Source organism: Heteronotia binoei, unplaced genomic scaffold, assembly GCF_032191835.1.
Source record: "Heteronotia binoei isolate CCM8104 ecotype False Entrance Well unplaced genomic scaffold, APGP_CSIRO_Hbin_v1 ptg000323l, whole genome shotgun sequence".
In the NCBI taxonomy this organism is placed as follows: domain Eukaryota; kingdom Metazoa; phylum Chordata; class Lepidosauria; order Squamata; family Gekkonidae; genus Heteronotia; species Heteronotia binoei.
The window spans coordinates 760,802-782,452 of NW_026800017.1; the positions used below are offsets into that span (position 1 = coordinate 760,802).

A 21,651-nucleotide genomic window follows, 5' to 3' on the forward strand; every position below is an offset into this window, starting at 1 on the left:
TCTACAGAGGTACTGTTTCACTATAAATTCTTTTGGATTTGTCAGCTATTTTTAATACTGTAGCTCAACCAATATTTTCATTGGTGAAAAAGCAGTCCATAAGGATTTTAAATGAAGAATGAAAAAAATCAAGTGTATTAAAAAGTTAGTGGGTTATAAACAGGGACTATATCTGATGGTTTCAGGGTTTTGGTTTGCTTGTTTGTCAGAATGTACTGTTTCTATGGGGGAGGATGTCACCTGTTTTGGACATTGTTTGGTGCCCCTCAGGGCTTTGTCTTCCCACCTGGGCTCTTCAGTGTTGACATTAAAGTGGTGAATGACATCATCTACAGCTTTGGACTTTGGTGTTACCAATATGCTGGTGACATACTGTTATATTTGTGAGTCTAGGTGGAAGTGAGTCTAGATGGGAAAAGTTGATGTTCTGGATGAAACGGGCAGGCTTTAGATTTCATCCAGCTATCTTTAGCCAGACCCCATTTAGCTGCGGTCCATCTTTGCTGATACAACAGAGAAATTTGGGTTGGAGTACTTGCTAGGAGCTTCCCTTTCTATCTTTCTCTTACCCATAGATTTCCATCCCTTCTAGACTCAGAGGACTTGATGACACTTCTATAGCTTTCAGACTAGGCAAGAGTACAGAACTCTGTGTGGAGCTGTCCTGGAAGATAACTTAGAAGCTTTAGGTGGTACTAACTATGACAGTTCATCTGTAGATCAGGATTGTATGTTATGTGTGAGTTATGCCAGTATGGAGACAATTTGATGTCCTATCTGTTTGCTTCTTTTTTCAGTTCATGGTTCTGGTAATTCCCTTTTAAACCCTGTGTGACCAGGAACCCATATACCGGAAAGACTGTCTGTTTATACCAGCTTGATCCAGCCCACCCATAACTCCTGTTAGTGACTTTGTGGCAGGTGGTATGCAGTGTTGTGGATTGTCCAGGAGTTTTTTCTTTCATTGCTTCCTACCCTTCAGGACAGGCTTCCAGAAACCATCCCTCTCAACCTTTTGGAATACATACAAATCTGTTTTGTTTGACAAGGCCTTTTGTTTGTTGGAAATACGTATCTGTTCTGTATATCCTTTGCAATGTTCTAAAGTTCCAGTCATTATAGGGTTAACACTGTGCCTGATTCCCTATTGTCTGCATGACCTAGGAAGAAGATACTGACTGCTGTCAATCAAGGTCTAGAAGCAGGAAAACCTGTTTTGTTTGTTTGGTCAGTTAGTCAGGTGACTTCCTCTGTTAAGGCAGAGAGGTCAAGAAGGAGGAGGAAGTAGTCTCCATTAAGCATGTGGTTCTCAGTGTGTTAGCATATAGTTCTGTAGCAGGGGTGGCCAACGGTAGTTCTCCAGATGTTTTTTGCCTACAACTCCCATCAGCCCCAGCCATTGGCCATGCTGGCTGGGGCTGATAGAAGTTGTAGGCAAAAAAACAACTGGAGAGCTACCATTGGCCACCCTTGTTCTATAGTGTTTGTTATTTTCACCTCCCAGTACCCTTTCCCTGTAGTAATAAATACGTTTTTGCTTTCATGTTAAATGCCGTTCAGTGATTATTTGATTCAGTGATCCATCACAGTGTTTGAGATAAAGAAATAGAATTTCAAACAGAATTCCCTAACATTGTTGAGGTCTTGGAATAAAAATAACAATAATAATTAATTCGTATCCCGCCCTCCCTGCCGAAGCAGGCTCAGGGTGGCTCACATAACATAACATAAAATACAAGAATTACAATAATAAAAACAGCTATTCCACAGCATTTTACAATTCACATATATACTATTAAAATCATCTAATTAAAACTTTCAAATTCATTCCAACAGATTATTTGGTGCTTCATTCTCGGTGTTACTCATCTTACAGTTATTTGTGATGATGGTACAGTAGATTACACCTTAGGAAAAGGCCAGCTGAAAGAGGGTAGTCTTGCAGGCCCTGCAGAATTGGGCAAGACTCCACAGGGCCCGCACCTCCTCTGGTAATTGATTCCACCAGTGGGGAGCTGTGATCGAAAAGGCCCTTTCTCTTGTAGCTTTCAGTTTGGCCTCCTTCGGCCCAGGGATTGTCAATAGATTTTGCGAACCAAGTCTCAGTACCCTCTAGGGCACATATGGCGAGAGACAGTCCCTTAGGTAGGCAGGTCCTCAGCCATATAGGGCTTTAAAGGTAATAACCAGCACCTTGTAATGAATCCGGTATACAATTGGCAGCCAGTGCAGCTCCTGCAGCCTCAGCTGTATGTGCTCCCACTTAGGGAGCCCCAATAGCAGCCTGGCTGCTGCGTTCTGCACTAGCTGCAGTTTTCGGGTTCAGCACAAGGGCAGCCCCATGTAGAGGGCATTACAGTAGTCCATCCTCGAGGTGACCGTTGCATGGATCACTGTTGCCAACTGCCTCGCCCGCCTAAGATGAAAAAAGGCAGATTTAGCAATGGCTGCTATCTGGGCCTCCATTGGCAGGGAAGGCTCCAGTAGCACCCCGAAGCTCTTGACCTTGAGCACCATCAAAAGTTGGTAGGAGGATTTTCCTTCTCAGGCCGCCTCGGCTCAGGCAAAGGACCTCTGTCTTTGCTGGGTTCAACTTCAACCTACTCAGCCTGAGCCATCCTGCCATGGCTTGCAACGCCAGGTCCAGATTTTTTGGGACGCAGTCAGGCCAGCTGTCCATCAGTAGATAGAGCTAGGTGTCATCAGCATATTGGTGACAACCCAGCCCATACCTCCAGGCAATCTGGGCAAGGGGGCACATGTAGATGTTAAACAACATCGGGAAGAGCACTGCCCTCTGTGGCACCCCACAATTAAGTGGATGCCTCTGGGATAGTTCTTCCCCAATCGCCACCCCTTGTCCCTGACCATCATGGAAAGAGGAAAGTCCTTGCAAGGCCGACCCCTGAATCCCCATGTCGGCAAGGCAGTGGGTCAGTAACTGATGGTTGACCATATCAAATGCAGCCAATAGGTCTAACAATATCAGCACTGCCGAGCCGCCTTGATCCAGATGCTGCTGGAGGTCATCCATCAGGGCGACCAGCACTGTCTCCGTCCCATGACCTGGATGAAAGCCGAAGTGGTGAGGGTCTAGGATGGAAGCATCATCCAGAAAACTCTGCAACTGTAACGCTACTGCCCTCTCAATAATTTTGCCCAAAAAGGGCAAATTTGCGACTGGCCAGTAATGAGCCACTTCAGCCGGATCTGATGTAGCCTTTTTCAGGAGAGGGCGGACCACAGCCTCTTTAAGAGGCATTGGAAAACGCCCCTCTGAGAGGGATCTATTTACGATGTCCCGTATAGGACACCTAAGCTCCCCCTGGCAAGCTTTAATTTGCCAGGAGGGGCACAGGTCCAGATCACAAGTTGTTGGGCGTACAGTAGGGAGGATTCTGTCAACTTCTTCCAAGCTGAGTGTGTCAAAGCGATCCAGAACTGGACCAGAAGACAGGCACGGGGCCTCGAGTTCACATACTGTGTCCAATGTGGTGGGGAGGTTGTGGTGGAGCAACAAGATCTTGTCTGCAAAGAATTTCACAAAAGCCTCACAGCCTATCTCTAATTCCCTAGCATTTGGTCTGCCTTGCAGCAGTGTTGTAAGATTCCAAATTGTCCTAAACAATTGCGCCGGGTGCGAATTTGCAGATGCAATCTTGGCCGTAAAGTAAGTCTTCTTTGTGGCTTTGACTGCCATCTCATAGGACCTCATAAACTCTCTATAAGATTAGGGCTTGTAGAATCTTTCAGGCTCAAGTGCCGCGTCCTACTGGAGAAAGTTTTTCTTCCAGACGTTTCGTTCTCGGCTGCGGAGAACATCCTCAGTGGCATTGCAGCCGGAGCAGGCGCTCTGACCTTCTTGGCTGTGTGACTCAATGCACAGCAGCCAAGAAGGTCAGAGCGCCTGCTCTGGCTGCAATGCCACTGAGGATGTTCTCCGCAGCCGAGAACGAAACATCTGGAAGAAAAACTTTCTTCAGTAGAACAGGGCACTTGAGCCCGAAAAATTCTACAAACCCTAATGATGTTACCAGCCGTGAAAACCTGAAATCTTTGGTCTCTATAAGATATTCTAGTTGCTTTGTCTCGAGTATGCCGCCATTGCCTCTCTAACTGTCTGAGCCCACGTTTCAGTTGTCGCAGCTCTGGGGTGTACCACGGAGCTAGCTTAGTATGAGGGTGCAGAGGGTGTTGAGGTGCGATCGCATTGATGACTCTGGAGAGCCGGCCATGCGAGGACTCAACCAGTTCATCAAGAGAATCGCCAGGAATATAATATTTTATTAAGAAAGGAAAATTATGGAAATTGCTTTATCAAGGGCTATATCTCTTTCAGATGAATCTTTTTAATTATACGTATTGTATAGCTGTTGCTTGCTGTGATTTTAATTTGTTTTTTGTATAATGCTCAGAGCTTTATGGAGGGCTGGAGTATAAATCTTTCAATAAATAAATAAAGCTATAACACATAAGATAATTAGAAGAAGGTACCCATATGAAAATCTCCTTGTCCAGACTTTAAGTAGACAGGTTAGCCTTTGACAGATCACTGTTTCTTGTTTTAACCAACTATACAGGATAGTGGTAAAGATTTTTAGAAGTGCAGTGTATATACAAATTATACATAACAGATGTTTGTATAGGTTGGTGGTTTGGGTGATTCATCAGTACATAGGCATGGTAGAGATAGATGTTTTATCATATGGACTGGGGAGGTTCTGCATCAGGGCTCTCCTGTCTGCATAAGAAGCATACTTACATTACTGTCGCCACATGGAGCCACCATCACGTTGCAATATTCTTCATGGGCAGTGAGGGTTGGTGTGACAGGAACTAACTTAACAATAGCTATGTATGCAGACTGCTAAATTACCGTAAGTTTTCAGAAAACCCTTCAAAATCCAGGGAGAATTATGTTGATTTCTCATTTATCAAGGATGCTATTTGCTAAGTCATCATTTGAAACCTTAAAATTTGTTATGGACAGAGTTCCTTCATCTAAAAATTGGCTTATCAGTTATGAAGATTCACGGAGCATACTCAAGATGCAGGTTTTTTGTCCTAGAGAGAGAAGGAGTTCTAAATTAACCCATAATATGTCTGACCTGGGATTAGTGTCTTGAGCTAAATAGATTTAAACTTAAAAGCACATTCTATACAAGTGCAGAATCTCCTTTTAAACAACTAGCCAATTTAGAACTTTTCTGGAAACTTTTTAGAAAATGATGCTTAGCTTGCAGTACATTTAAGTGTTAAGGAATCCTTTAAACCAAGGCTATCAAACTCATTTGTTATGAGGGCCGAATCTAACATAAATGTGACCTTGTCGGACCTGTGTGTGTCATAAAATGTAATGTCAACTAGTGGAGATACAAACTTTATAAAGGACACAGACAAACGCATACACTCAGCCTAATCCACCTCACTGGCTTGTTGAGCCTCAGCCAACAGAAGGAAGAGAGGCTTGTCTCAGTAGCTCTACTGTGCTGGCAAAGCTCTCTCTCCTTTCCCCACTTCTTCCCCATAGAACGAGCTTTACTCTGTTGTTCCTGTGCAATTGAGGAAGTCTGGCAGAGCAAGTTGTGATGCAGAAGGAAGCAAGAGTGAGAAAAGAAATCAGACCAGTGAGTTGCTCGCAGGCCTGATGGGAGCCCTCTGGGGGCCTGATTCGACTCCCGGGCCTCATGTTTGACACCCCTGATTTTAATCCTGCTTTTTGCTCCCCACAAAAAAGTACATTTAAATGGTTTGAATTTGAAGCCATTTAAGCCCTGCTTTCTGATCCCTGAGGCTTTTCATAGGGAGCAGAAAGAAGGGGTTTAAATGGCTCAGAGCTAAAGAAAGCAGGGGTTTACACTTTAAATGGCTCACAAAGTGATATGAACTGGGTCACTTTGCAAACCAACCTCACGGTTCATGGTTAAGCCACGAATTGAATTGCAAAAATGCAGTTCTTGCCCATCCCTAACTACAGTGCTTCCTACTGTCATTCTGTTTTTTAAAGCACCGTAATTATTGGTTTAGCTCGGAGGTGGCCAAAGCATACCCTATTTGCAGCCCACAAAGCAAATTTGTGTGGCTCTTCATAAATACATGAAATTTCATTCAAGAGCTACTAAAATATAACAATTTTCATTATCAAGAAAAACATAGTTTACAGAAATTATACAAAACAGCACTATTTCACATTAGAGTACTGTATCTATGCAGAGTTTGTGTGTAATTTTCTACCAATGCCTGAGTGCATGCACAGAATCCATAACTGTTGAAACAATGTAATCTGGCTCTTTCATACAACTCACATTACTTTACTGCATGTTAACATTTGTTTTATTATAAAGGGGGATAATTAGTCCTAGGCCACTAAGAGAGGAATATGGTAGAAGGTTAGTGATTATTTTAGTTTATGAGGTTCTAAACCTGGTTGAAAACTACACTGAAAAAGCAGAATGGAAAATTAGAATAGAGTAGCCTTTGAGAATACGGTAGTGTAAATAATAATAAATGATAATGGAAAGATAAGATTCTAGATTAAAAACAAACACAAAACAGCTTAAGTAAGAAGAGCCTCGCTGGATCAGACTAGTGGTCCATCTAGTCTAGCATCCTGTCTCACACAGTGACCAGTCAGCTCCATTAGAGGTCCAACAACAAAGTATAGAGGCCAAGGTCTTCCCCTGATATTGCCTCCTGGCACTAATATTCAAAGGTTTATTGTTCTCTGTGCTTTGGGGGGGATTTAAACACCCCTGTGCATTTTTTTTAATTTTTCAGATTTTTTTGCACACCTGGGGAGTGGCCCAAGTACACAGAAAAATTTCTTTATTCTCTGTCCCGTCTATGTACACAGGGGGCACAATTGAGAATTAGATATATAGACTTGTTGGGGGTTTTTTGTTCCAGTGTGCATTACCTTAGCAACATTGAACTTCATTTGTCACATTGTTGGCTACTCTCCCAATCTGTGGAGATCCTCCTGGAACTCTTTGCAATCATTCTTGGTTTTCATAATCCTGAATAATTTTATGTTATTAGTAGGATCATGAGTACAGCTATAATAGGCATGTATTGCAGATGTATTCTCATGACAAAATGGAAGGTAAATAAATGTATATCACCAATTGAACACCACAAAAACATGGTTTGTAACAGAGATCCCCAACCTTGAGCCTGCAGGAACTTTGGAATTTGAAACAGAGTAGCAGGCACTACCACAAAGTGGCTGCCATCGGGGGTCCTGACCATAATTTCTCTCATACATTATTATATGAAACGTTCCAGGTGAAAAATAGTCTGCAATTAGTTCTGGTCACCCCTGCTGTGATTGTAGTACAGTGAGACAAACTTGTTTGTCTGCCTTGGACATTACAGGATTCACCACTAGTAAATTCTAGATTTTTAATATGTTCTGGTAAAACCACAGCACAAGAGATAACCCTTACTCTATATCTTCTGTATGTATTGAAGAACTACCATTTGGAGAGTGCTTTTTATATTATTAGATGTAAAAGAACTCGAAATGGAGATTTTTTTTCTACTTTACTCATTGCAACAAACATTCTTTAATATGCAAGCAAGTGTTGTGATAAAACTAGTTGCTGGATTACTGTGGAAGAGACTGGAAAGGCAGTTAAGTCTGGAAAAGAAGTATTTACCCCCCCCCCCCCCCAATATCTGTTGGTGCTGTGTAGTTGCTTCTATGCCATACCCATGGCAAAGTTGTCAGGTCTGATGACTGAGAGCTCTGCTGAGGCAGTGGACATACTTGCAAATGAAGATAAGTCAACAAAATTGACAGAGGAGTAAGTGGTATTTCCTAGCAGTTCTTCTTAAGAGTCATTTTTTAAGATGTATGCTAGCTAAATTACTGCAATTAGGATTAAATAGTGTGACCACTCTCACCTGCGTGATCAGGAGACTAGTCAGACCATGCTGTCCAGACAGGGTCAGCCCTAGACTGTCTGGCACCCTAGGCAAGGCTAACTTCTGGCATCCCCCCTGCACTGATAACATCACTGAGTCCAGGGGTGGAATTCTAGCAGGCGCTGCTTTGCATATTAGGCCACACACCCCTGATGTAGCCAATCCTCCAAGAGCTTACAAAAAGAGCCTTGTAAGCTCTTGGAGGATTGGCTACATCAGGGTGTGTGGCCTAATATGCAAAGGAGCTCCTGCTAGAATTCCACCCCTGACCGACTCACATGGCGAGGCACCCAATTTGGTGCCCCAGAAGGCTGGTGCCCTAGGAAATGGTCTAGTTTGCCTAGTGGCAGGGCTGGCCTTATGTCCCGGTTAACAGACATGAAGAAAGTACATCTGGAAGGAGCACCCTTTCATCCCCAGCTGGAAGGTAAAGCTGGACAGTGTTTCCTCAGCTGACTGAATGCTTCAGACTGGGTGGCATTGCAAGGGCAGATTTCCAGCATAAAATGAATTGGCCAGTGGGTAGACCTAAGCTTGTATTTTTTTTAACACAGTATCTTTTCTGAATGCAGGTAGATAAGGGAATTTAGTAGACGTAGATGATTACCTTTAAACGTTTTACAGCAGTGAGCACAGAACTCTCTGCATTCAGTGCATGTCAACATTAATTTGGGATGACATTATGCTAGGCAAACTAGCAAAGGGCCATAAGCACTTGTCTTAAACTTGCCCTCATGAAGTAGGAGAACAAAGCTGCTTAAAAATGTAAGCAGCATCATAACTTTCAGGAAATATTTTTTTTTAAAGTAAGTGGCACATAAATGAGTCTTCTATTCTGCACACATTGTTTTTTATTTTTACTTAAATGTCATGCATTTTTTTAAAAAAGACGATAAATATCTGGTTATTTGTTGTTTATTATTGCACTTTTCCAGTGTAGCAACCAGGGTACAACAATCCAGTTTAAATGCAGTGAGGTTCATGTTTGTTTGTTTTCTGTTTTTGAACTCATTTCCAAGAAAGCATTGTGTGTACAAAGGGCACCACGGCAACGCCTGGATCTGTTGAGAATGTGCCCTATTTTTAACATGCTGTATCGAGTGTCAGCATTGCCAGTTTTAATCCCTGTCTATGAGCACATTGGGGGGGGGGTGTGCATGCGTGCGCCCTCAGAGTTCCCTCGTACAAATGGGAATGCCGCTGTATGCCTTGTTTATAGTACAGCAGTGCATTCTTGAATAATTATAGTAAAAGACCTTGGCGGGTACTCTGTGAGCTAAAGCTTGCTTTCAGACTGGTGAATGAGAAGGAACTCTTGATGGGAGGGATTTTTTAAAAAAGAAAAAGAGAAAAGGGAAACTTAAAAAAAAATAGAGAGGGGGGAAAAAGCAGACATAGAAAGAGGGAAATACTCTGTGCTTTACAGTTGCTTGTGTGGATGGGAACCAGATGGTAGGCTGGGACACCCGCTCAGATAGCTGAGGAGCCAAACATATGGTTAATAGTTAGGAGAAATAGCTTTCAGAGCCAGGGCTTTGCTGACTGCTTCACATTACAGATTGTTACAGTGTGTCATTACATTGCCAAGCTAAGTGCTTAATACCCACTGTGGGCTCTGGGCACACACTTGCACGAATGACTGTGAGCTCTTTACTGGCACAAAACTAGAAACTGATGTCATATTCAGCTTTAAAAATGCCACTTTCCTCCTCCTCCTTTGCCATGGTGAGGCTGTAGCATTCACATATTTTACAGGCTGAGTCTCAACAGTCAGCTTTCCTGCTCTCTCTCTCTCTCCCTCTCCCCCCTGCCATACGTGTGTGTTTGCTTAAACCATTAATTTCCAGGATGACTTTTAATAAATGAAAAGGTTACCTGGATTGAAGCATTTCACTTACATTCCTACCATTTGAAGTTCCTGTTTTGGAAGCTTTGGGCAATGCTGGCCCCATGTTATCTAAGGAACTGCTGAGCTCATTCATCTGCTTTTCATGGCCCGCTTCCTTTTATTTTTAGCCAAATCCGTCAGCCCTGACAGGCGGGTAATTTGAGCCAGAGAGAGGGCAAAGCTCCAGGTCTCTTACACAAAGCAATTCCTCCCTCCCTCCTGGGAAGACTCCAAACTTGGCCTGCTTGAGGCAGATGGATTTGTTGAGTCATGTGAGATCATTTACACAAAAACACAGTGAGGCAGTGAAGGGGGGGGGGATGTGGGGAGTAGGAAAGGGGGGTTAAATGAAGAGGAGAAGTGGGTGGGTGGGTGGGAGAGTGTACAAGGACTGTTGACTCTGCTGGTGAGTGTAGGAAATCTTCTGTTAAGCAGCTAGACAGAGGAATGCTGAAGATTCATTCTTGTGTAAGGTAACGTCTAGTTTACAGTGCAGGGTGTAGCCACTGCCGAGGGAATCACTTGAAACCAGATCATTCCCTTTAAAATTAAAGCTGAAGGGTGTGCATTGGAAAAGGAGTGTGCTCCCTTGACAAATGGGTTACAGTAGCAGTCAGACCACTTGACAGGATTGTGTGTTTTTAAAATGAAAATACTTCTTGTGTTTGGAAAAGCCTTCTGTGTGATGCAATAGGGGTTTGCTTTGTCTTGATGCCAGCATGTGACTGGGTCTTGGAGGATGGGGGGCGGGATAGCAGGAAGAGTTGGAATGTAATGTGAGCTACACGGGCAGTTCTTTCCAGAGATGATTTAACAGGACAGCATGGGATGGAAAACATTCAGAATTTCGGTGCTCTGAATCCACACAGAGCAGGGTGATATGTAGTGGGGCTTGATCTTGTTCTAAAAACAAAACAAAACAGATGCAGGGTGGTGATTTTCATGACTGAGCAAATTGCATTTATGTTTCCAATGTTAGATTTATTAGTGCAAGCAGCATGACTTGGAGGCAAGAGTAAAGGCAGTTGTGATTGGTATCATTTTGCTTTATAACAGCAAATAATGGAAGACAGAGGAGTAGAATTTGAAATACAGTATTGCTTTTTTTTAGAACAAAGGTCGAGCCCAGTGGCACCTTTAAGACCAAGAAAGTTTTATTCAAGGTATAAGCTTTCATGTGAATGAGATGTGGGAATATTTGCTGATTTAAAAAATGAGACATAACTGACACAGTCTGTATTAGGAAGGAGTGTAAAATATGTAATTGAGACCTATTTGAACAGATGACAAGCAACAATAATGCAGTACAAAAACATGTGTTTTAATTAAAAAGTGTATGTTCTAGTCCCTTCTTGATGGAAAAAAGTATTTATACAGGAGTGTTTCACTGTAATCACTGAAATGTGCCTTGCATTGAAATCAATATTTTGCTTTGAATCTGTCCAGATGGATTCCACTTTTATTTTCCTCTTCCTCTTCCTCTAATTTCTTCCTCCTAATTTTTCCTTCATCCTAAAGACTTAAATAGAACAGTTGAACTAGCTAAAATTTTATTCAGTCTCAGACCAGAATTCTTGATGCATTTTGATTTTGAGTTCACCTGTTAAATGATATTTGATGCATATACGTTTTTGATATATGTTTGGAGAAGAATGGCTCTAATTTGCGTATGATAAGCTTTAAAAATGGTTATGAAAAACAAGCAGTGCTTCTTTCTTGACTTCCTCTGGTTTTTTTAAAAAAAGGTATCTCCATTAGCAAGAAACACACAAGAAGGTTGTGTACCTTGTCCTTTACACACAAGAAGGTTGTGTACCTTGTCCTTTCATCTTTTGTATGCAGACAGTCTTTTTGGTGCTAGAGTCCCTGCATTACATTGCAGAACACCCATTTGTCATGTGTGCTTTCATCAGTGAGCCCATCCCAATTTCCTAGCAAATCTATATTTATAATGTATATGATTATCATTGCATTCACATAATATATTTTCATGGATATACTTTAAAATATGATGCCTGGTGTCCCAATCAGCAGTTCATCAAAATTTCCTTTGTTAGCTTTTTTTATGCATGTGCTGGTAGGCATCTTCTAGAACTCTGCAAACAAATACTGGCAGAAGTGTCAGACTTCTCAAAATTGTTGTGGTCTTTCCTTTATACTTTATACATGGAGATAGAATGTCTTGTCTGATTGTTTAGCTGTTGCCTTCCAAGACTGTTGTCTTCCAGCACAGATTATTTCATGTTTGTTTCAGTCTTGAAATGCAGGCCTAGTTATCGCTTAACTAGTAAAGCTGTGTTGGGTCGTACCACTTCAGATTGTACGGTTGGAAATTACTGTGATGGAATTGATCCTCCATAGGAAAAGCCACCTCAGTGAGGCCTAGGCCACTCGGTTGAGGTTTGTGTACTTTTGTGTACACATTGCAGTCCAGCATACCTAACAAGAATCTGAAATACTAGGGGAAAACAGCTCCATACAGGGTAGCCAGCAGTGGGGTATGGAGGGGGGTAGGGTTGCCAGATCCATGTTGGGAAACTCTTGGAGATTTGGGGATGGAGCCTGGGGAGGACAGGGACCTTAGTGGGGTATAATGCCACAGAGTCCACCCTCCAAAGCTCCATTTATTCCAGGGAAACTGATCTCTGTAGTCTGGAGATGAACTATAATTTCGGGGGATCCCCTGGTACCACCTGGAGGCTTGGAATCCCTAAGCTCCAAGAGGAAGATTTGAAAATAGAAAAGTGTGTACAATACTTTCTGTGTCTCTTGCTTGTTAACTCTCTTTCCCTTCATCTCCAAGGAACCCTCCCAGGGTTCCAAATATGGGCAAAAGTGGCTTAGAGTGTGGGGGTGGGGTGGGTGGAATAGAGAAATAGTATTATGTAAGGGATTAACACCCTTACCTCCATCCAACTATTTGTTTACTTCAGATCTTCTTCGTGGTCTCTGTGCCTCACACTCATGGGATAGTGCGCCTGCGCCGATCCCCGAATCGGTATCTGAAAAAGCCCGGGATTTTTCCGCGCTCGGCGCCAATGAGCATGCGCAAGCGACCCACTGAGCATGCCCACCAGCGCCCGCGCGGCAATCCCGCCAGTTCCTTTCTGACCGCTGCGCTGAGAGGTTTACCTTTCCGTTTCCCCGGTCGGTGAGAAGTTTTTTGGCTTCGCCTTTTCTTCTCGTTCTAGCCCGTTTACCGTTGTTGTTTAGTAGTTAGTTGTAGTTCATAGTTGTTAGTTAGTTAGTTAGAAAAAAAAAAAAGCGTTTTGTGTTCGCCCGCCTGACGGCCCTTCGGGGCGCTTCGCCCGCGCTTTTCCCCCACTCCTCTTTTTCTCTCTCAGATTGTTCTGGGGAGTTTTTTTGCGGCTACTTTCTATGGAAAGTCGCTGGGGGTTTTTCAAACGCTGTCGTGCGTGTGGGAAGAAGATCGCCCCTCCAGACGGTCATTCCCTGTGTCTACTGTGCCTGGGAGAGGCCCACCGAGTAGACTCGTGTCCGCATTGTCTCCGCTTTTCGAAGCAGACGAGGAAGAACCGGGCGGCTCGATTATCTGCAGCACTGATCGAATCGGCGCTTACACCCCATCGACCGATGGAGGTATCGGCACCGAAGTCGTCCGAAACCCCGGCCCTGGAGCTCGCATCGGCCGATGCGGCTCCGATACGGACTTTGGACTCGCCGGAAGAGCGTGGCTCCACGAAACGCTCCCTTGAGGGCGCGGTGGATACGCCCGCTAAAAAGCGCCAGGAGGATTCGGGGACCCGACCTCCGAAAAAGGCGAAGTCGAAGGAGAAGCGAAAGCGACCCCGCACTCCTTCCCCATCGGGCGGTGCGTCGACATCGACGTCGGCAAAACCTCCGAAAAAACCTCGGACGCCTCCGCGCCGTAGCCCAGCTGACCAGCAGCGCCTGTCGGCGTCGGAACAAGAGCCAGAAATCGACTTAACCCAACGGTCTTCATCTTCGGGCTCCCGTCGTCGCTCCGAAAGCGAATCGACCTCGGAGGTTGATGCGTCGGCACCGGTGATCGACCCACCATTCAAGCCTCGAGTCAGGCGAGACACATTCTATCCTCCTCAACGCTTCCCGATACCACCGTGGGAGCAACGCAGGTGGCAGCCTCCCTACTCCCGGTACGAGACCTGTCGTTGGTACCCGGACGACTACCACGATTGGGAGCAAGCATCCCAATTTTCATCGGTGTCGAGGGTATCCCATCGGTCTCGGAAGGCCTCTGCGTCGGCGTCGGTTCCCCCGGATCGACAGTTGGTTCCGGTAGATGTGGATCGAAGACCACCGATCCTTCCACCGCGAGAATCGACCCCGATGCTCTCGGAGCACTCCACACACAAGGACTCCTCGTCGTCGGAGTCGGAGAGTGAGGTCCAGGGATTGGAGCCTTCACCGGGTTCCCAGACGGCCGAGGATCTTCCGATCTCGCCGTCGGAGGATCTGAAGTCCTATGGGGACCTTGTGAAGCGGATTGCCGCCACCCTCAAGCTGCCTGTGACGCAACCGGAGCCAGTAGTGGACGACAATGTGTTCGATATAATGCAAAGGAACACATCCACTGCGGTTGCCCTGCCAGTGACCAAGGTGATCCTCCAGGTGGTCAAAGAGCCTTGGGCGCGACCCTCCTCGACGCCGGTCTCATCGAAACGGCTGGACCATATGTATAGGGTCCAAGAGACTGGGGCTGAGTTCTTGTTCACCCATCCGCGCCCGAACTCGGTGGTCGTCTCCTCCTCTTCGAAGGCAAGGAAGGTCCACTCCTCCCCACCGGACAAAGAAGGGAGGAAGATTGATGGAATGGGCCGCAAGGTCTACTCCGCGGGGGCACTCGGCATAAAGGTGTCTAACTATGCCGCCTGCATGGCTAGATATCAGTATGCCGTGTGGGAACAACTTTCCCCCTTCCTTTCCTCGTTAACTGAGGAAAAGAGGGCTGCTGCAACCAGGCTACAAAAAGAAGGTCTCGCTGTGGCCAGACAACAACTGGCCGCAGCAAAACATATGGTTGAAGCCTCGGCCAAACAGATTACGTCTGCAGTCTGTATCCGACGGCACTCCTGGCTCAGGTCTACCACGCTCCACCAGGACACTAAGACCTTCATCGAAGATCTGCCGTTCGAGGGTGACGGGCTCTTCAGCACCACAACTGACTCGGCGCTGCAAGAGTTCGACAAGAGTGTTAAAACCTCTAAGAACTTGGGTGTCCAATCTGCTCCTAAGGCTTCCAAATCCAAGCAATGGTTCAAACCCTGGACCAAGAAGCCTTATCAGAAGTTCTCTCCTGAGCAATGGCGTCCTCGCCCTGCCCAGTCCGAGCGATCACCCTACTCGGGTAACGGCAGGAACCGTTATGGATCACAACCGCCCAGCAAGTCGAAGGGGGTTCGCTCCCAGAAGCAGGGGGTTTGACTTCTTCCAAGCACGCGTCGTCGTCCCCGTTGGGAATTCATCCATCCGCCTACGCCCTTTCCTGCCTGCCTGGGAGTTGATCTCCACAGACAGGTGGGCTCTGTCCATCATAGAAGAGGGCTACAAAATAGAGTTTGTTCAGACCCCAAACCAGTCCGTGGTAGTCACCACTCCCCCTTCCCCACCTCTGCTGGCGGAGGTGAACAACCTCCTACAGAAACAAGCCATAGAGGTAGTTCCACCGGAGGCCAGGACGGGAGGCTTCTACTCCCGGTACTTTCTGGTTCCCAAAAGGGACGGGGGCCTAAGGCCTATCATGGACCTTCGGAGTCTGAACAAATTTATTCTGTACCAGAAGTTCAGAATGGCTACGCTGCAAACGATCCTGCCCCTCATCAATCAGGGAGACTGGATGGCGACCCTGGACCTCAAGGATGCTTATTTTCATGTCAGCATCCATCCCGAGTTCAGGCGTTTCCTACGGTTTGCAGTGGGTGCTCGTCACTTCCAATTCAGGGCCCTGCCGTTTGGACTGTCTACTGCTCCTCGGGTGTTCACGAAGCTGATGAGTGTGGTGGCTGCCCATCTTCGTCTGCAGGGAGTCGTTGTCTTCCCATACATCGACGACTGGCTTCTTGTGGCGAAGTCGAGGGAGAGTCTAACAACCCACATCGCTACCACTCTGCGTCTTCTTGGCACCCTGGGGCTGCAAGTCAACCTGGAGAAATCCCATCTCACTCCCTCAAAGACAGTTCAATTCATAGGGGCTCTGTTGGACACTCAACAACATCGAGCGTTCCTCCCTTCGCAGAGAGCGAAGGACATCATCAATCTGGTGCAGCTACTTCAAAGGCGGCGGTGGGGCACGGCTCAGCAGCTCCAGCGGATGCTGGGGTTGATGGCCGCGACGACAAGCGTGCTACGTTTTGCAAGACTGCACATGAGAGGCCTACAGATTTGGTTCTTGCGCCACTTTCGGCCTCTCAGAGACTCACCTCGAAAGAGGTTCACCATTCCACCCGGGACTCTCCGCTCCCTGCAATGGTGGGGAACAGAGAGCAACATCCGTCAAGGGGCCCCTTTTCATCTGCCGACCCCTACAGTAACCATCGCTACCGATGCCTCCATGTGGGGGTGGGAAGCCCACCTGGAGGAGCTGTGTGTGGGAGGCAAGTGGCCACCGAAACTGAGCCGGTGCCATATAAACTACCTAGAACTGCTAGCAGTTCACTTTGCCCTTCGATCGTTCCGTCCACTGCTGGTGGGACAGACTGTGGCATTGCTTACGGACAATACCACTGCCCTGTGCTATATAAACAGACAGGGGGGGACAGTGTCTCGCAGGCTATGCTCGCTGGCGATGGATCTCTGGGAGGAGTGTCTCCAGTGGGACATTTTTGTAAAAGCTACACATCTGCCGGGGGTCCTCAACATACAGGCGGACTCTCTCAGCAGGGGTGGAGCCTCCCCACACGAATGGGAACTGCAATGGAGGTTCCTAGAGCCGGTGTTCCAACTCTGGGGCTACCCACAGCTGGATGCTTTCGCCACAGCGCAGAACAAGAAGTGCCCATTGTTCTGTGCCAGGGGAGGTGCGGATCCGGCTTCCTTGGGAGACGGACTTCTACTTCGGTGGGAGGGCTGGTTCCTGTACATGTTCCCGCCCTTACCTTTGCTAACGAGGGTGGTCCACAAGTTAGTGCAGGAGAAGCCACGTTGCATTCTGGTGACCCCGTGGTGGCCCCGTCAGGGCTGGTTCTCGATTCTGCTCCAGCAGTCGAGGGGGACCTTTTACCAGTTCCCGGCAGAACCGGACCTGTTGTCGGCCCAGGGAGGGCACGTGCTCCATCACAACGTGCCGCACCTGAAGCTGACAGCGTGGTTCATCGACCACTAGACTTCTCCACCAGGGTTCAGCAAGTGCTCCAGAGTAGCAGGAAACCTTCCACCCGTGCCTCTTACGAGAGGAAGTGGAAAAAGTTCAGTGACTTTGTGGTTGACTCTCCAATGTCACCTGACACTGTTGGGCTGCCCACAGTTTTTGACTTTCTTTTGTCCTTGGTGGATGAGGGGCTGGTATTCTCATCCATTAAGGTCTATTTAGCAGCTATTTCTGCTTTTCATGATTCAGTTGAGGGTTACTCTGTCTTTGCTCACCCGCAGTCCAAGAGATTTATGAAGGGATTGTTCCGCCTTCATCCCCCGTCTAGATCCCCTCCACAGCTGTGGGACTTGACTTTGGTCCTGGACAAGTTGACTCGTCGCCCCTTTGAGCCTATGGCGACATGTTCCCTGCAACTTTTGTCTTGGAAGACTGCATTTTTAGTTGCCATCACTTCGGCACGTCGTGCAGGGGAGCTCACAGCGATGCGGTGTGACTACCCATACCTTGCCTTTAGAGAGGCTGGGGTCTCTCTGGCCCCGGACATTACTTTTCTCCCGAAAGTGGTTTCCCAGTTTCACCTTAACTTAGAGGTTTGGTTGCCCACCTTTTACCCTAGCCCTTCCTCGGATGAGGAACGCAGACTGCACGCGTTAGATGTTAAGCGTGCCCTCCTGTTTTATCTAAACCGTTCACGGGGTTTTCGTAAGGACAATCAACTTTTTGTTTCCTACTCTGCCCCAAAGTTAGGGTCCAAAATTTCTTCTCAGAGACTGTCCAAATGGCTCACTGAGACGATCAGACTTTGTTATTTGTTGGCTAAGAAGCCTCTACCTGGACCTGTTCGTGGACACTCCACAAGGGCGATGGCCACGTCGGTGGCATTCCTGAAGGGTGTGTCCCTTTCCGATGTCTGCAAGGCGGCTACCTGGTCTTCTCCGCATGCCTTCATGAAGCACTACGCGCTGGACGTGCATGCTCAGCAGAGGACTCGGTTGGGAGCTGCGGTGTTGCAAGCTGTTTCTTCAGGCTGACCGTCTTCCCGCCTCCAGGTATGCTTTGCTTGCTAATCTCCCATGAGTGTGAGGCACAGAGACCACGAAGAAGATAGACAGGTTGCTTACCTGTAACTGTAGATCTTCGAGTGGTCATCTGTGCATTCACACTACCCGCCCTCCTTCCCCGCTGCTGACGGTCTCTCTTCAGTAAAGGGGCTTTCAGCGGTCAGGGAGGAACTGGCGGGATTGCCGCGCGGGCGCTGGTGGGCATGCGCAGTGGGTCGCTTGCGCATGCTCATTGGCGCCGAGCGCGGAAAAATCCCGGGCTTTTTCAGATACCGATTCGGGGATCGGCGCAGGCGCACTATCCCATGAGTGTGAATGCACAGATGACCACTCGAAGATCTACAGTTACAGGTAAGCAACCTGTCTTTCTCCTCCTGAAACTGCTGGGGTTTTGTTATGTGTTTGTGCGCAATATATGAATTTATGAAGCTGTCTTGTACTGAGACAGACCTGTTCATCCAATTTGTTATTGTCTGTTGTAATTTGTGGGTCTTGGGTAGAGAAAGGACTTTCCCAGCACTTGGTGTTTTAATTCATTTAACTGAAAATGCCAGTAACTGGGCTGGGATTTTCTACATTCAAAGCATGTGCTCTGCTTCCCACTATGGAATGTGTTCTTATCTGTAAAATTTATGTCAGTGGGCTCATTTATATACATACCAGAACAGACCCTCTATTATGCATGAATGCTTGCATTACCCCACCACCCAAACCTTTCAGTGGAAGTGTGCTGCAAGCTTTTTAACTTCTCCCCCCCCTCCATGAAGAGCTGGGAAGAACAGTAGCTCCATTCTGAGAGCATAGCTACTTCGTGGTGGCCCCCACCAGCAAAGTCACCGCTGGTTGTTATTGGGCATTCCGCTGGGGTGGGGAGAGGGAGCCCATTCTGCAAAACTGAGATCACAAAGCAAATGTGCCAGAATCCCTAACATCTCCCACCAACCAGAGAGTAGTGTCCTGCTGAAATTACTGAGAGTGGTACAGGTTTGCAGCCAACCATTACACACCAGTGTGGCCAGGAGCCATTGACATCATGCCGCTTTTTCTTCTGGTGGAAAGCCAGAAGACAGGGAGAAGAGACTGCTGATGACACAGCAGCCACAGTGGAAGCCTGTGGCATGAGCAGGAGGAGCCCTGGAGCCAGTGCAGTCTAGAGCATCCCCACAGATGTGTGATCAAGTCCTACCCCATTGTGCCATTATGCCATTAACCCAGAAAGGCTTTTCCATCCACCTCATAGCTTATCAGAGAAAGGTTCCCATGTGTCAGACAGGAGGCAATGGGTTACAGTCCATTGAAAAGGCAGACTCTGCAGCTCTGTCCTACCTTTTGCCAAGCAGTGATCAGCAGCAAAACACAAGTCAGAGGAACCCCTGCCTCTCACAGCCAGGACCCAACCCCTGCCTCTCAAAGCCAGGATCAGCAACCTAACCACTGAGCCAAGCGAGTACATTCAAAGAAAGAACATCATGGCCCTGTTGACACAGCGTGTTGAGTCTGTGTTAAACTGACCCGGTTCTGTTACGAATATCTTTGTTCCGGATGTTATCCATCAGACTGCCATACTGCAATTTGAATCTCTCTGCGGTGAAGTTCTTTTTTTCCTGCACTATTATGCACATGTGTGCACTATGCACATGCGTGCATGCACATAGCTTAAAACATGTGGTTATGTGGTAATGCGCATATCACTATGTAGTAAAAAAAATGGCGACCATAAACCAGATGTCTGAGGCTCCTTTTGCTCTGGGACAGCCTTCAGACATCCAGAAGTTGGTTAATACCGCAGCAGAACTATCCAGATGGAGAAAACTACAAGGTGAAACTGGAGAACTGAAAAAACACCGCAAAGGAACAGGTTACAAAATAATCCAGTTCTGAGAAGGATTGGGGGGGGGGGGGGCTACCACGAGTTAATACCAGGAGGCAGATGTTGCTGTCTGATCAGCCACTTTAAATCCGGAAGGAAACAGCAGTGACATCTGATTATACTGTGCATCTGAACAGGGCCTATGTGTTCCCCTGGATATGTTCTACGGGACAGCATTTATGTGAGCTGTGCCCCAGTAAATCCTGTGAGGCTGGAAATTGATAACTGAGTGTCTGAAATCCAAATGCTCCTTAAACAGTGTCCCAGAGACTACTAGGAGTTTGAATGCTGTTGTACTTCCCTTCAAAGTCCCCCTCTATATTCCTAGGTATGTATGACAAGAAAGGGGCTAACATCAACTTCTGACAAATGAAAGTATGCCTATTATTTTAACATAATATCCTGCAGGTTCTTAATAGTATTTCTCACCCTCCACCCAAGAATCTGGTTTTGCCTTTGTTTATGTATTTTATTTCACTTTTTGTGCATAAATCTGAGCCTCAGTAATGGTGGTATAAAAATAAATGAAACTGACATTTCAGACCACAGAATCTTCCATAAAGCTACAAGATGGAGAGTTCTATAAGCCTGAAGCGGAGACAGTGTTTTCGTTTTTTTCTTTTGAGCAACTCTTCCTAGAGTAATTCAGAAGCTGGTGTTTGGATAAATTCCTTGTAACTTTTAATCTGATAGAAGCTTTTCCATGTTGTTTTCCGCAAATGTAATTTTCTTTTTCTACCACTAAATATGGGTTAAGCAGCTCAATTTGTGATACTTTTGAAGTGGCTTCATGCTTGTGTATATTGTGGGTCATGGTTTCCAATTAGAATGTCTATCCTATTTGCAGTCCTGTAACCAAGACAGGTATTGAACACATTAATATAAACTTGTGGTGGAATGGTAACTTTCTGGATTTTTCTCTCTTTAAACATAAGGTTTGTGTGTGTTCAGAAATATATAGTTCTTTGATATAAAAAATTGCATTGGTTAGGAAGGCAGTATAGCTTACAATGCAAAATTCAGAAACGTAATCATCAATCATGTAGTATTGTTGAAGTAATTGTAAGTTACTCTTTATATACACTTGATAAAATGTCTGGTTGCTTTGTCGATTTGATAGATGGTATATTGGGCTTTTCTAAATGGTTATATATTTTAAAAGTGTTTTTCTTGTTTTCAGTTTTTATAAACAAATGTCTCAGTTTGATTATTGTTCTTTTAAATATCAGTGATCCATTATACCTCAGTTCATATTGGCCTTTTTAGCATTTGATTCAGCATAACTGAGCAAGGTCAACTGGATTGTACAATCCAAGTTTGGTCTGATATAATTTCTGGTGTTTATGGGAATTTCCATGTAAACAGATATAAAAACAGTTTTCATAATATTAGTCTTACATTATATTACAAATAGTGTTAAATTGAATCCTGCTTGCCTCTGAGCACTTAGTATCCTACAGTCCCTTTCATTTTCTGTTGCTGAGGTTGTTGAGTAGCTCCAGGGGTTCAGTTCAGGTCCTTTGAAGGAGAACAAAAATGACCTACCAGTGCTTTTGAGATACTGCTTAACTGCTGCTCCATTTGCTGTATCAGAGGT

General features: G+C 46.0%; 1 protein-coding gene across 1 annotated transcript in view; it reads left to right on the forward strand.

Moving 5' to 3' along the window:
- Positions 1-21,651, forward strand: part of LOC132590593 (transcription regulator protein BACH2-like) — a 249,148-nt gene that overhangs the window by 65,972 nt on the left and 161,525 nt on the right. The window lies entirely within an intron of this gene.